The sequence below is a fragment of the Phyllobates terribilis genome, unplaced genomic scaffold (genome assembly GCF_046119375.1).
Source record: "Phyllobates terribilis strain yellow unplaced genomic scaffold, ASM4611937v1 Scaffold_21__1_contigs__length_20361869, whole genome shotgun sequence".
In the NCBI taxonomy this organism is placed as follows: Eukaryota; Metazoa; Chordata; class Amphibia; order Anura; family Dendrobatidae; genus Phyllobates; species Phyllobates terribilis.
In genome coordinates this window covers 10,000,001-10,012,523 of record NW_027362781.1, presented here as the reverse complement: position 1 = coordinate 10,012,523, position 12,523 = coordinate 10,000,001, and positions in this window count along the sequence as shown.

Genomic DNA, 12,523 nt, shown 5'->3' with positions numbered 1-12,523 from the left:
GAAGGTGCGGAATTTCCCGTTCAGGTTCTTACGGATCATAAAAATCTGATATATCTTGATGCTGCCAAGCGCCTGAATGCCCGTCAGGCTAGGTGGGCACTGTTTTTCTCGCGGTTTAATTTCTCCGTTACTTACATCCCTGGTACTAAGAATGTTAAGGCGGATGCCTTGTCTCGCAGTTTTTCTCCCATAGTCGGTTCTGAGAAAGAGGAGAACATTTTACAAGAAGGTGTTGTGATAGCTGCTTTGGACTCCGTTTTGGAAAATGAGATTCTTAAAGCACAGGAGAATGCCCCTTCTAACACTCCTCATGGGAGGTTGTTTGTGCCTGGGACCTTTAGGAGAGATTTGTTTGTTGAGTGTCACGAATCTCGGTTGGCAGGTCATCCCGGAATCTCTGAGACCAAGAGACTGGTGGGTCGCAGTTTTTGGTGGCCTGGATGGCAGAAGGAAGTTATTAAGTGGGTGCGTCAATGTACTATATGTGCTAGATCTAAGTCCTCACATACTCCTGCTGCGGGGTTGCTTTGTCCTTTGGAGGTTCCCAGTGCTCCTTGGACACATTTGGCTATGGACTTTATAACTGATCTTCCCCCCTCTGAGGGTTTTACTGTCATCTGGGTGGTCGTGGACCGTTTTAGCAAGATGTGTCACTTGGTTCCCTTTGTCAAACTGCCCTGCGCTAAAACTCTCGCTAAGGCCTTTGTCAAGGAAATTGTCAGAATTCATGGCGTTCCTACTGACATTGTTTCTGATAGGGGTCCTCAGTTTGTGGCTCGTTTTTGGCGTGCCTTTTGTGACAGGTTGGGAGTTCATTTATCGTTCTCGTCTGGATATCATCCTGAATCTAATGGCCAGACAGAAAGGAAAAACCAGGATGTTGAGCAGTTCTTGCGTTGTTTTGTGACAGACAATCAAGAGGGGTGGTCTGAGTTTCTGCCACTTGCTGAATTTGCTCTGAACAATCATACATCTTCTTCTGCTGGTTGTTCGCCTTTTTTTTGTTGTTCTGGGAGACATCCGTCGTTTGGGTCGTTCTCCAAGTTGGGATCTGCCGTGCCTGAGGAGGAGAATTTTTCCGGTGATTTGGAGAGAGTTTGGACGGATGTGCGTGGTAATCTTCAGGAGGCCAACAGAAAATCTAAGGACTACTTTGATAGGAAACGACAGGAGGTTTTGTTCGCTGTTGGTGACATGGTTTGGTTGTCCTCTAGGAATCTGCGGTTGAGGATTCCTTCTAAGAAATTGGGTCCCAAGTTTGTAGGGCCCTTTAAAGTGCTTCAGGTTGTCAACCAATCTGCTGTTAGGTTGGAGGTTCCTACCTCCTGGAGAATTAATCCGGTATTTCATGTCTCTCTGTTGAAAAAAGCTGTTGTATCGGATTGTGACGCCTCTGCCTCTGTTCCTCCGGTGGTGGAGGACGGGGAATATGAAATTTCTCGCATCCTTAACTCTAGACTGTATAGAGGTAGTTTGCAGTATCTTGTGGCCTGGAAAGGTTTCGGACCCGAGGATAACTCTTGGGTGAGGTCGGATGATGTTTCCGCGTCCAGACTTATCAGAGCGTTTCACAGGAGATTTCCTGATAAGCCTGGTCCTAGGGGATCCGGAGGATCCTCTTAGAAGGGGGGGTACTGTTAGAACCTTGCTCTTAGCTTTTTTTTCCTTTGCTGGTCACATGACCTTGTTGGCCTATTTAGACCTGCTCCGCCCTTCTGGCTTTGCTGGACTTCATTGTATATCTACTTTCTAGCTAGCCTGTGCTCTGTGTCTTGCTCTGTTAGTTTGCTTGGTCTACTGACCTCTATGTTCTATATATTTTGTTTGTTCGTCTGTCTGCTACTATTTCTGTTAGGAGGTGTCCCATATTCCTCCCAGTCCTTAGTACTTGTAGGGATTCCTTCCCCACATCTATAGGTCTCCGTACAGACTAGCTTAGTACTTTAGCAGGTCTGATCGCAGGATCAGGTTCCCTGTTACATCGTAGGGATTTAGCTGAGTTCTATCGTAGGGACAGATCTCCTCTCTTTCCTTAGCTCTGGTAGCAGAACATAACAAAATCCCCCCAAAAAAATTTTTCAACTTTTTTCAATTTTACCCCCGTGGGATATATATTCTACCCACACACATTTGGAACTCTCCTGGGGTACCCTCACACATATTATTCCCTCATTTAGTGGATATTTTCACAAAAAAGTGAAATTTTCAAAAATCGAGAAAATTGGCTGAAAACGACTAAATATCAAGGACTCATTGGGCGAATCGCTCTGGAACTGAAATCGGAACGCTCACTGACATTTCCCCTATCTGAAAGTCTGATAAACGCTGGAAAAATGACTAAATCCCCCCCAAAAAAATTTTCAACTTTTTTAAATTTTACCCCCGTGGGATATATATTCTACCCACACACATTTGGAACTCTCCTGGGGTATCCTCACACATATTATTCCCTAATTTAGTGGATATTTTCACAAAAAAGTGAAATTTTCAAAAATCCTGAAAATTGGCTGAAAACGACTAAATATCAAGGACTCATTGGGCGAATCGGTCTGGTACTGAAATTGGAACGCTCACTGACATTTCCCCTATCTGAAAGTCTGATGAAGGCCGGAAAAATGACTAAATCCAAAAAAAAAATGTTTTCAACTTTTTTCAATTTTACCCCCGTGGGATATATAATCTACCCACACACATTTGGAACTCTCCTGGGGTACCCTCACACATATTATTCCCTCATTTAGTGGATATTTTCACAAAAAAGTGAAATTTTCAAATTTCAGGAAATTGGCTGAAAATGATGAAATATCAAGGACTCATTGGGCGAATCGCTCTGGAACTGAAATCGGAACACTCACTGACATTTCCCCTATCTGAAAGTTTGATAAACGCCGGAAAAATGACTAAGTCCAAAAAAAAATTTTTTTCAACTTTTTTCAATTTTACCCCGTGGGATTTATATTCTACTCACACACATTTGGAACTCTCCTGCCTGGGGTACCCTCACACATATTATTCCCTCATTTAGTTGATATTTTCACAAAAAAGTGAAATTTTCAAAAATTCAGAAAATTGGCAGATTTCGACTAAATATCAAGGACTCATTGGGCGAATCGCTCTGGAACTGAAATCGGAATGCTCTCTGACATTTCCCCTATCTGAAAGTCTGATAAACGACGGAAAAATGACTTAATCCCCCCCAAAAAAATTTTAAACTTTTTTCAATTTTACCCCGTGGTATATATATTCTACCCACACACATTTGAAACTCTCCTGGGATTCCCTCACACATATTAGTCCCTCATTTAGTGGATATTTTCACAAAAAAGTGAAATTTTCAAAAATCCAGAAAATTGGCAGATTTCGACTAAATATCAAGGACTCATTGGGCGAATCGCTCTGGAACTGAAATCGGAATGCTCTCTGACATTTCCCCTATCTGAAAGTCTGATAAACGCTGGAAAAATGACTAAATCGAAAAAAAAAAAAAATTTCAACTTTTTTCAATTTTACCCCCGTGGGATATATATTCTACCCACACACATTTGGAACTCTCCTGGGGTACCCTCACACATATTATTCCCTCATTTAGTGGATATTTTCACAAAATAGTAAAATTTTCAAAAATTCTGAAAATTGGCTGAAAACGACGAAATATCAAAGACTCATTGGGCGAATCGCTCTGGAACTAAAATCGGAGCGCTCACTGACATTTCCCCTATCTGAAAGTCTGATAAACGCCGGAAAAATGACTAAATCAAAAAAAAAAAATGTTTTCAACTTTTTTCAATTTTACCCCCGTGGGATATATATTCTACCCACACACAATTGGAACTCTCCTGGGGTACCCTCACACATATTATTCCCTCATTTAGTGGATATTTTCACAAAAAAGTGAAATGTTCAAAAATCCTGAAAATTGGCTGAAAATGACTAAATATCAAGGACTCATAGGGCGAATCGCTCTGGAACTGAAATCGGAATGCTCACTGACATTTCCCCTATCTGAAAGTCTGATAAACGCCGAAAAAATGACTTAATCCCCCCCCAAAAAATTTTAAACTTATTTCAATTTTACCCCCGTGGGATATATATTCTACCCACACACATTTGGAACTCTCCTGGGGTACCCTCACACATATCATTCCCTCATTTAGTTGATATTTTCACAAAAAAGTGAAATTTTCAAAAATCCAGGAAATTGGCTGAAAACGACTAAATATCAAGGACTCATTGGGCGAATCGCTCTGGAACTGAAATCGGAATGCTCACTGTCATTTCCCCTATCTGAAAGTCTGATAAACACCGGAAAAATGACTAAGTACTAAAAAAAAATTTTTTTCAACTTTTTTCAATTTTAACCCTGTGGGATATATTTATTCTACCACACACATTTGGAACTCTCCTGGGGTACCCTCACACATATTATTCCCTCAATTAGTGGATATTTTCACAGAAAAGTGAAATTTTCAAAAATCCAGAAAATTGGCTGAAAACGACTAAATATCAAGGACTCATTGGGCGAATCGCTCTGGAACTGAAATGGGAGCCCTCACTGACATTTCCCCTATCTGAAAGTGTGATAAATGCCGGAAAAATGACTAAATCCACCCCAAAAAAATGTTAAACTCTTTTCAATTTTACCCCCGTGGGATATATATTCTACCCACACACATTTGGAACTCTCCTAGGGTACCCTCACACATATTATTCCCTCATTTAGTGGATATTTTCACAAAAAAGTGAAGTTTTCAAAAATCCAGAAAATTGGCTGAAAACGACTAAATATCAAGGACTCATTGGGCGAATCGCTCTGGTACTGAAATCGGAACGCTCTCTGACATTTCCCCTATCTGAAAGTCTGATAAATGCCGGAAAAATGACTAAGTCCAAAAAAAAAAATTTTTTCAACTTTTTTCAATGTTACCCCCGTGGGATATATATTCTACCCACACACATTTGGAACTCTCCTGGGGTACCCTCACACATATTATTCCCTCATTTAGTGGATATTTTCACCAAAAAGTGAAATATTCAATAATTCAGAAAATTGGCTGAAAACGACTAAATATCAAGGACTCATTGGGCGATTCGCTCTGGAACTGAAATCGGAATGCTCACTGACATTTCCCCTATCTGAAAGTCTGATAAACGCCGGAAAAATGACTAAGTCCAAAAAAAAATTTTTTTCAACTTTTTTCAATTTTACCCCATGGGATTTATATTCTACCCACACACATTTGGAACTCTCCTGGGGTACCCTCACACATATTATTCCCTCATTTAGTGGATATTTTCACAAAAAAGTGAAATTTTCAAAAATCCAGAAAATTGGCTGAAAACGACTAAATATCAAGGACTCATTGGGCTAATCGCTCTGGAACTGAAATCGGAACGCTCACTGACATTTCCCCTATCTGAAAGTCTGATAAACACCGGAAAAATGACTAAGTACTAAAAAAAAAATTTTTTCAACTTTTTGCAATTTTAACCCTGTGGGATATATATTCTACCCACACACATTTGGAACTCTCCTGGGGTACCCTCACACATATTATTCTCTCAATTAGTGCATATTTTTACAAAAAAGTGAAATTTTCAAAAATCCAGAAAATTGGCTGAAAACGACTAAATATCAAGGACTCATTGGGCGAATCGCTCTGGAACTGAAATCGGAGCGCTCTCTGACATTTCCCCTATCTGAAAGTCTGATGAACGCCGGAAAAATGACTAAATCCCCCCCAAAAAAATTTTAAACTCTTTTCAATTTTACCCCCGTGGGATATATATTCTACCCACACACATTTGGAACTCTCCTAGGGTACCCTCACACATATTATTCCCTCATTTAGTGGATATTTTCACAAAAAAGGGAAATTTTCAAAAATCCAGAAAATTGGCTGAAAACGACTAAATATCAAGGACTCATTGGGAGAATCGCTCTGGTACTGAAATCGGAATGCTCACTGACATTTCCCCTATCTGAAAGACTGATAAATGCCGGAAAAATGACTAAATCCCAAAAAAAAAATTTTTTCAACTTTTTTCAATTTTACACCGTGGGATATATATTCTACCCACACACATTTGGAATTCTCCTGGGGTACCCTCACACATATTATTCCCTCATTTAGTGAATATTTTCACAAAAAAGTGAAATTTTCAAAAATTCAGAAAATTGCCTGAAAACGACGAAATATCAAGGACCCATTGGGCGAATCGCTCTGGAACTGAAATCGGAAAGCTCACTGACATTTCCCCTATCTGAAAGTCTGATAAATGCCGGAAAAATGACTAAATCCAAAAAAAAAATTTTTTCAACTTTTTTCATTTTTACCCCCGTGGGATATATAATCTACCCACACACATTTGGAACTCTCCTGGGGTACCCTCACACATATTATTCCCTCATTTAGTGAATATTTTCACAAAAAAGTGAAATTTTCAAAAATTCAGAAAATTGCCTGAAAACGACAAAATATCAAGGCGAATCGCTCTGGAACTAAAATCGGAACGCTCACTGACATTTCCCCTATCTGAAAGTCTGATAAACGCCGGAAAAATGACTAAGTCCAAAAAAAAAAATTGTTAAACTTTTTTAAATTTTACCCCGTGGGATATATATTCTACCCACACACATTTGGAACTCTCGTGGGGTACCCTCACACATATTATTCCCTCATTTAGTGGATATTTTCACAAAAAAGTGACATTTTCAAAAATCCAGAAAATTGGCTGAAAACGACTAAATATCAAAGACTCATAGGGCGAATCGCTCTGGAACTGAAATCGGAACGCTCACTGACATTTCCCCTATCTGAAAGTCTGATAAACGCCGGAAAAATGACTAAGTCCAAAAAAAAATTTTTTTCAACTTTTTTCAATTTTACCCCCGTGGGATATATATTCTACCCACACACATTTGGAACTCTCCTGGGGTACCCTCACATATATTATTCCCTCATTTAGTGGATATTTTCACAAAAAAGTGAAATTTTCAAAAATCCAGAAAATAGGCTGAAAACGAATAAATATCAAGGACTCATTGGGCAAATCGCTCTGGAACTGAAATCGGAATGCTCACTGACATTTCACCTATCTGAAAGTCTGATAAATGCCGGAAAAATGACTAAATCCCCCCAAAAAATTTTTAAACTTTTTTCAATTTTATCCCCGTGGGATATATATTCTACCCACACACATTTGGAACTCTCCTGGGGTACCCTCACACATATTATTCCCTCATTTAGTGGATATTTTCACAAAAAAAGTAAAATTTTCAAAAATCCAGAAAATTGGCTGAAAACGACTAAATATCAAGGACTCATTGGGCGAATCGCTCTGGTACTGAAATCGGAACGCTCACTGACATTTCCGCTTTCTGAAAGTCTGATAAACGACGGAAAAATGACTAAGTCCAAAAAAAAAATTGTTTCAACTTTTTTCAATTTTCCCCCATGGGATATATATTCTACCCACACAAATTTGGAACTCTCGTGGGGTACCCTCACACATATTATTCCCTCATTTAGTGGATATTTTCACAAAAAAGTGACATTTTCAAAAATCCAGAAAATTTTCTGAAAACGACTAAATATCAAGGACTCATTGGGCGAATCGCTCTGGTACTGAAATCGGAACGCTCACTGACATTTCCCCTATCTGAAAGTCTGATAAACGCCGGAAAAATGACTAAGTCGAAAAAAAAATTTTTTCAACTTTTTTCAATTTTACCTTCGTGGGATATATATTCTACCCACACACATTTGGAACTCTCCTGGGGTACACTCACACATATTATTCCCTCATTTAGTGGATATTTTCACAAAAAAGTGAAATTTTCAATAATTCAGAAAATTGGCTGAAAACGACTAAATATCAAGGACTCATTGGGCGATTCGCTCTGGAACTGAAATCGGAACGCTCACTGACATTTCCCCTATCTGAAAGTCTGATAAACGCTGGAAAAATGACTAAATCCCCCCCCCAAAAAATTTAAAATCTTTTCAATTTTACCTTCGTGGGATATATATTCTACCCACACACATTTGGAACTCTCCTGGGGTACCCTCACACATATTATTCCCTCATTTAGTGGATATTTTCACAAAAAAAGTAAAATTCTCAAAAATCCAGAAAATTGGCTGAAAACGACTAAATATCAAGGACTCATTGGGCGAATCGCTCTGGTACTGAAATCGGAACGCTCACTGACATTTCCCCTATCTGAAAGTCTGATAAACGCCGGAAAAATGACTAAGTACTAAAAAAAAAAATGTTTTCAACTTTTTTCAATTTTAACTCTGTGGGATATATATTCTACCCACACACATTTGGAACTCTCCTGGGGTACCCTCACACATATTATTCCCTCATTTAGTGGATATTTTCACAAAAAAAGTAAAATTTTCAAAAATTCTGAAAATTGGCTGAAAACGACTAAATATCAAGGACTCATTGGGCAAATCGCTCTGGTACTGAAATCGGAACGCTCACTGACATTTCCAGTATCTGAAAGTCTTATAAACGCTGGAAAAATGACTAAGTCTAAAAAAATTTTTTTTCAACTTTTTTCAATTTTAACCCCGTGGGATATATATTCTACCCACACACATTTGGAACTCTCCTGGGGTACCCTCACATATATTATTCCCTCATTTAGTGGATATTTTCACAAAAAAGTGAAATTTTCAAAAATACAGAAAATTGGCTGAAAACGAATAAATATCAAGGACTCATTGGGTGAATCCCTCTGGTACTGAAATCGGAATGCTCACTGACATTTCACCTATCTGAAAGTCTGATAAATGCAGGAAAAATTACTAAATCCAGAAAAAAAAATTTTTCAAATTTTTTCAATTTTACCCCCGTGGGATATATATTCTACCCACACACATTTGGAACTCTCCTGGGGTACCCTCACACATATTATTTCCTCATTTAGTGGATATTTTCACAAAAAAATGAAATTTTCAAAAATTCAGATAATTGCCTGAAAACGACGAAATATCAAGGACTGATTGGGCGAATCGCTCTGGAACTGAAATCGGAACGCTCACTGACATTTCCCCTATCTCAAAGTCCGATAAACGCCGGAAAAATGACTAAATCCCCCCAAAAAAATTTTAAACTTTTTTCAATTTTATCCCCGTGGGATATATATTCTACCCACACACATTTGGAACTCTCCTGGGGTACCCTCACACATATTATTCCTTCATTTAGTGGATATTTTCACAAAAAAGTAAAATTTTCAAAAATTCAGAAAATTGCCTGAAAACGACAAAATATCAAAGCGAATACGGCGAATCGCTCTGGAACTTAAATCGGAACGCTCACTGTCATTTCCCCTATCTGAAAGTCTGATAAACGCCGGAAAAATGACTAAGTACTAAAAAAAAAAATGTTTTCAACTTTTTTCAATTTTAACTCTGTGGGATATATATTCTACCCACACACATTTGGAACTCTCCTGGGGTACCGTCACACATATTATTTCCTCATTTAGTGGATATTTTCACAAAAAAGTGAAATTTTGAAAAATCCAGAAAATTGCCTGAAAACTACTAAATATCAAGGACTCATTGGGCGAATCGCTCTGGAACTGAAATCGGAACGCTCACTGACATTTCCGCTATCTGTAAGTCTGATAAACGCCAGAAAAATGACTAAGTGCAAAAAAAAAATTTTTTCAACTTTTTTCAATTTTTCCCCCGTGGGATATATATTCTACCCACACACATTTGGAACTCTCCTGGGGTACCCTCACACATATTATTCCCTCATTTAGTGGATATTTTCACAAAAAAAGTGACATTTTCAAAAATTCTGAAAATTGGCTGAAAACGACTAAATATCAAGGACTCATTGGGCGAATCGTTCAGGAACTGAAATCGGAACGCTCACTGACATTTCCCCTATCTGAAAGTCTGATAAACGCTGGAAAAATGACTAAGTACTAAAAAAAAAATTTTTTCAACTTTTTTCAATTTTAACCCTGTGGGATATATATTCTACGCACACACATTTGGAACTCTCCTGGGGTACCCTCACACATATTATTCCCTCATTTAGTGGATATTTTCACAAAAAAGTGAAATTTTCAAAAATTCTGAAAATTGGCTCAAAACGACTAAATATCAAGGACTCATTGGGCGAATCGCTCTGGAACTGAAATCAGAACGCTCACTGACATTTCCGCGATCTGAAAGTCTGATAAACGCCGGAAAAATGACTAAGTAAAAAAAAAAATGTTTTCAACTTTTTTCAATTTTACCCCGTGGGATATATATTCTACCCAAACACATTTGGAACTCTCCTGGAGTACCCTCACACATATTATTCCCTCATTTAGTGGATATTTTCACAAAAAAGTGACATTTTCAAAAATTCTGAAAATTGGCCGAAAACGACTAAATATCAAGGACTCATTGGGCGAATCGCTCTGGTACTGAAATCGGAACGCTCACTGACATTTCCGCTATCTGAAAGTCTGATAAATGCCGGAAAAATGACTAAATCCCCAAAAAAAATTTTTCAACTTTTTTCAATTTTACCCCCGTGGGATATATATTCTACCCACACACATTTAGAACTTTCCTGGGGTACCCTCACACATATTATTCCCTCATTTAGTGGATATCTTCACAAAAAAGTGAAATTTTCAAAAATTCAGAAAATTGGATCAAAACGACTAAATATCAAGGACTCATTGGGAGAATCGCTCTGGAACTGAAATCAGAACGCTCACTGACATTTCCACTATCTGAAAGTCTGATAAACGCCGGAAAAATGACTAAGTACTAAAAAAAAATTTTTTTCAACTTTTTTCAATTTTAACCCTGTGGGATATATATTCTACCCACGCACATTTGGAACGCTCCTGGGGTACCCTCACACATATTATTCCCTCATTATTGGATATTTTCACAAAAAAGTAAAATTTTCAAAAATCCAGAAAATTGGCTGAAAACGACTAAATATCAAGGACTCATTGGGCGAATCGCTCTGGTACTGAAATCGGAACGTTCACTGACATTTCCGCTATCTGAAAGTCTGATAAATGACGGAAAAATGACTAAATCCCAAAAAAAAATTTTTCAACTTTTTTCAATTTTACCCCCGTGGGATATATATTCTACCCAGACACATTTGGAACTCTCCTGGGGTACCCTCACACATATTATTCCCTCATTTAGTGGATATTTTCACAAAAAAGTGAAATTTTCGAAAATTGCCTGAAAACGACGAAATATCAAGGACTCATTGGGCGAATCGCTCTGGAAGTGAAATCGGAAGGCTCACTGACATTTCCCATATCTGAAAGTCTGATAAATGCCGGAAAAATGACTAAATCCAAAAAAAAAATTTTCAACTTTTTTCAATTTTACCCCCGTGGGATATATATTCTACCCACACACATTTGGAACTCTCCTGGGGTACCCTCACACATATTATTCCCTCATTTAGTGGATATTTTCACAAAAAAGTGAAATTTTCAAAAATCCAGAAAATTGGCTGAAAACGACTAAATATCAAGGATTCATAGGGTTAATCGCTCTGGAACTGAAATCGGAAAGCTCACTGACATTTCCCCTATCTGAAAGTTTGATAAACGCCGGAAAAATGACTAAGTACTAAAAAAAAATTTTTTTCAACTTTTTTCAATTTTAACCCTGTGGGATATATATTCTACCCAAACACATTTGGAACTCTCCTGGGGTACTCTCACACATATTATTCCCTCATTTAGTGGATATTTTCACAAAAAAGTGAAATTTTCAAAAATCCAGAAAATTGGCTGAAAACGACTAAATATCAAGGACTCATTGGGCGAATCGCTCTGGTACTGAAATCGGAACGCTCACTGACATTTCACCTATCTGAAAGTCTGATAAATGCCGGAAAAATTACTAAATCCAGAAAAAAAAATTTTTCAACTTTTTTCAATTTTACCCCCGTGGGATATATATTCTACCAACACACATTTGGAACTCTCCTAGGGTACCCTCACACATATTATTCCCTCATTTAGTGGATATTTTCACAAAAAAGTAAAATTTTCAAAAATCCAGAAAATTGGCTGAAAACGACTAAATATCAAGGACTCATTGGGCGAATCGCTCTGGTACTGAAATCGGAACACTCACTGACATTTCCCCTATCTGAAAGTCTGATAAATGCCAGAAAAATGACTAAATCCCCCCAAAAAAATTTTTCAACTTTTTTCAATTTTACCCCCGTGGGATATATAATCTACCCACACACATTTGGAACTCTCCTGGGGTACCCTCACACATATTATTCCCTCATTTAGTGGATATTTTCACAAAAAAGTAAAATTTTCAAAAATACAGAAAATTGGTTGAAAGCGACTAAATATCAAGGACTCATTGGGCGAATCGGTCTGGTACTGAAATCGGAACGCCCACTGACATTTCCCCTATCTGAAAGTCTGATAAATGGCGGAAAAATGACTAAATCCAAAAAAAAAATGTTTTCAACTTTTTTCAATTTTACCCCGTGA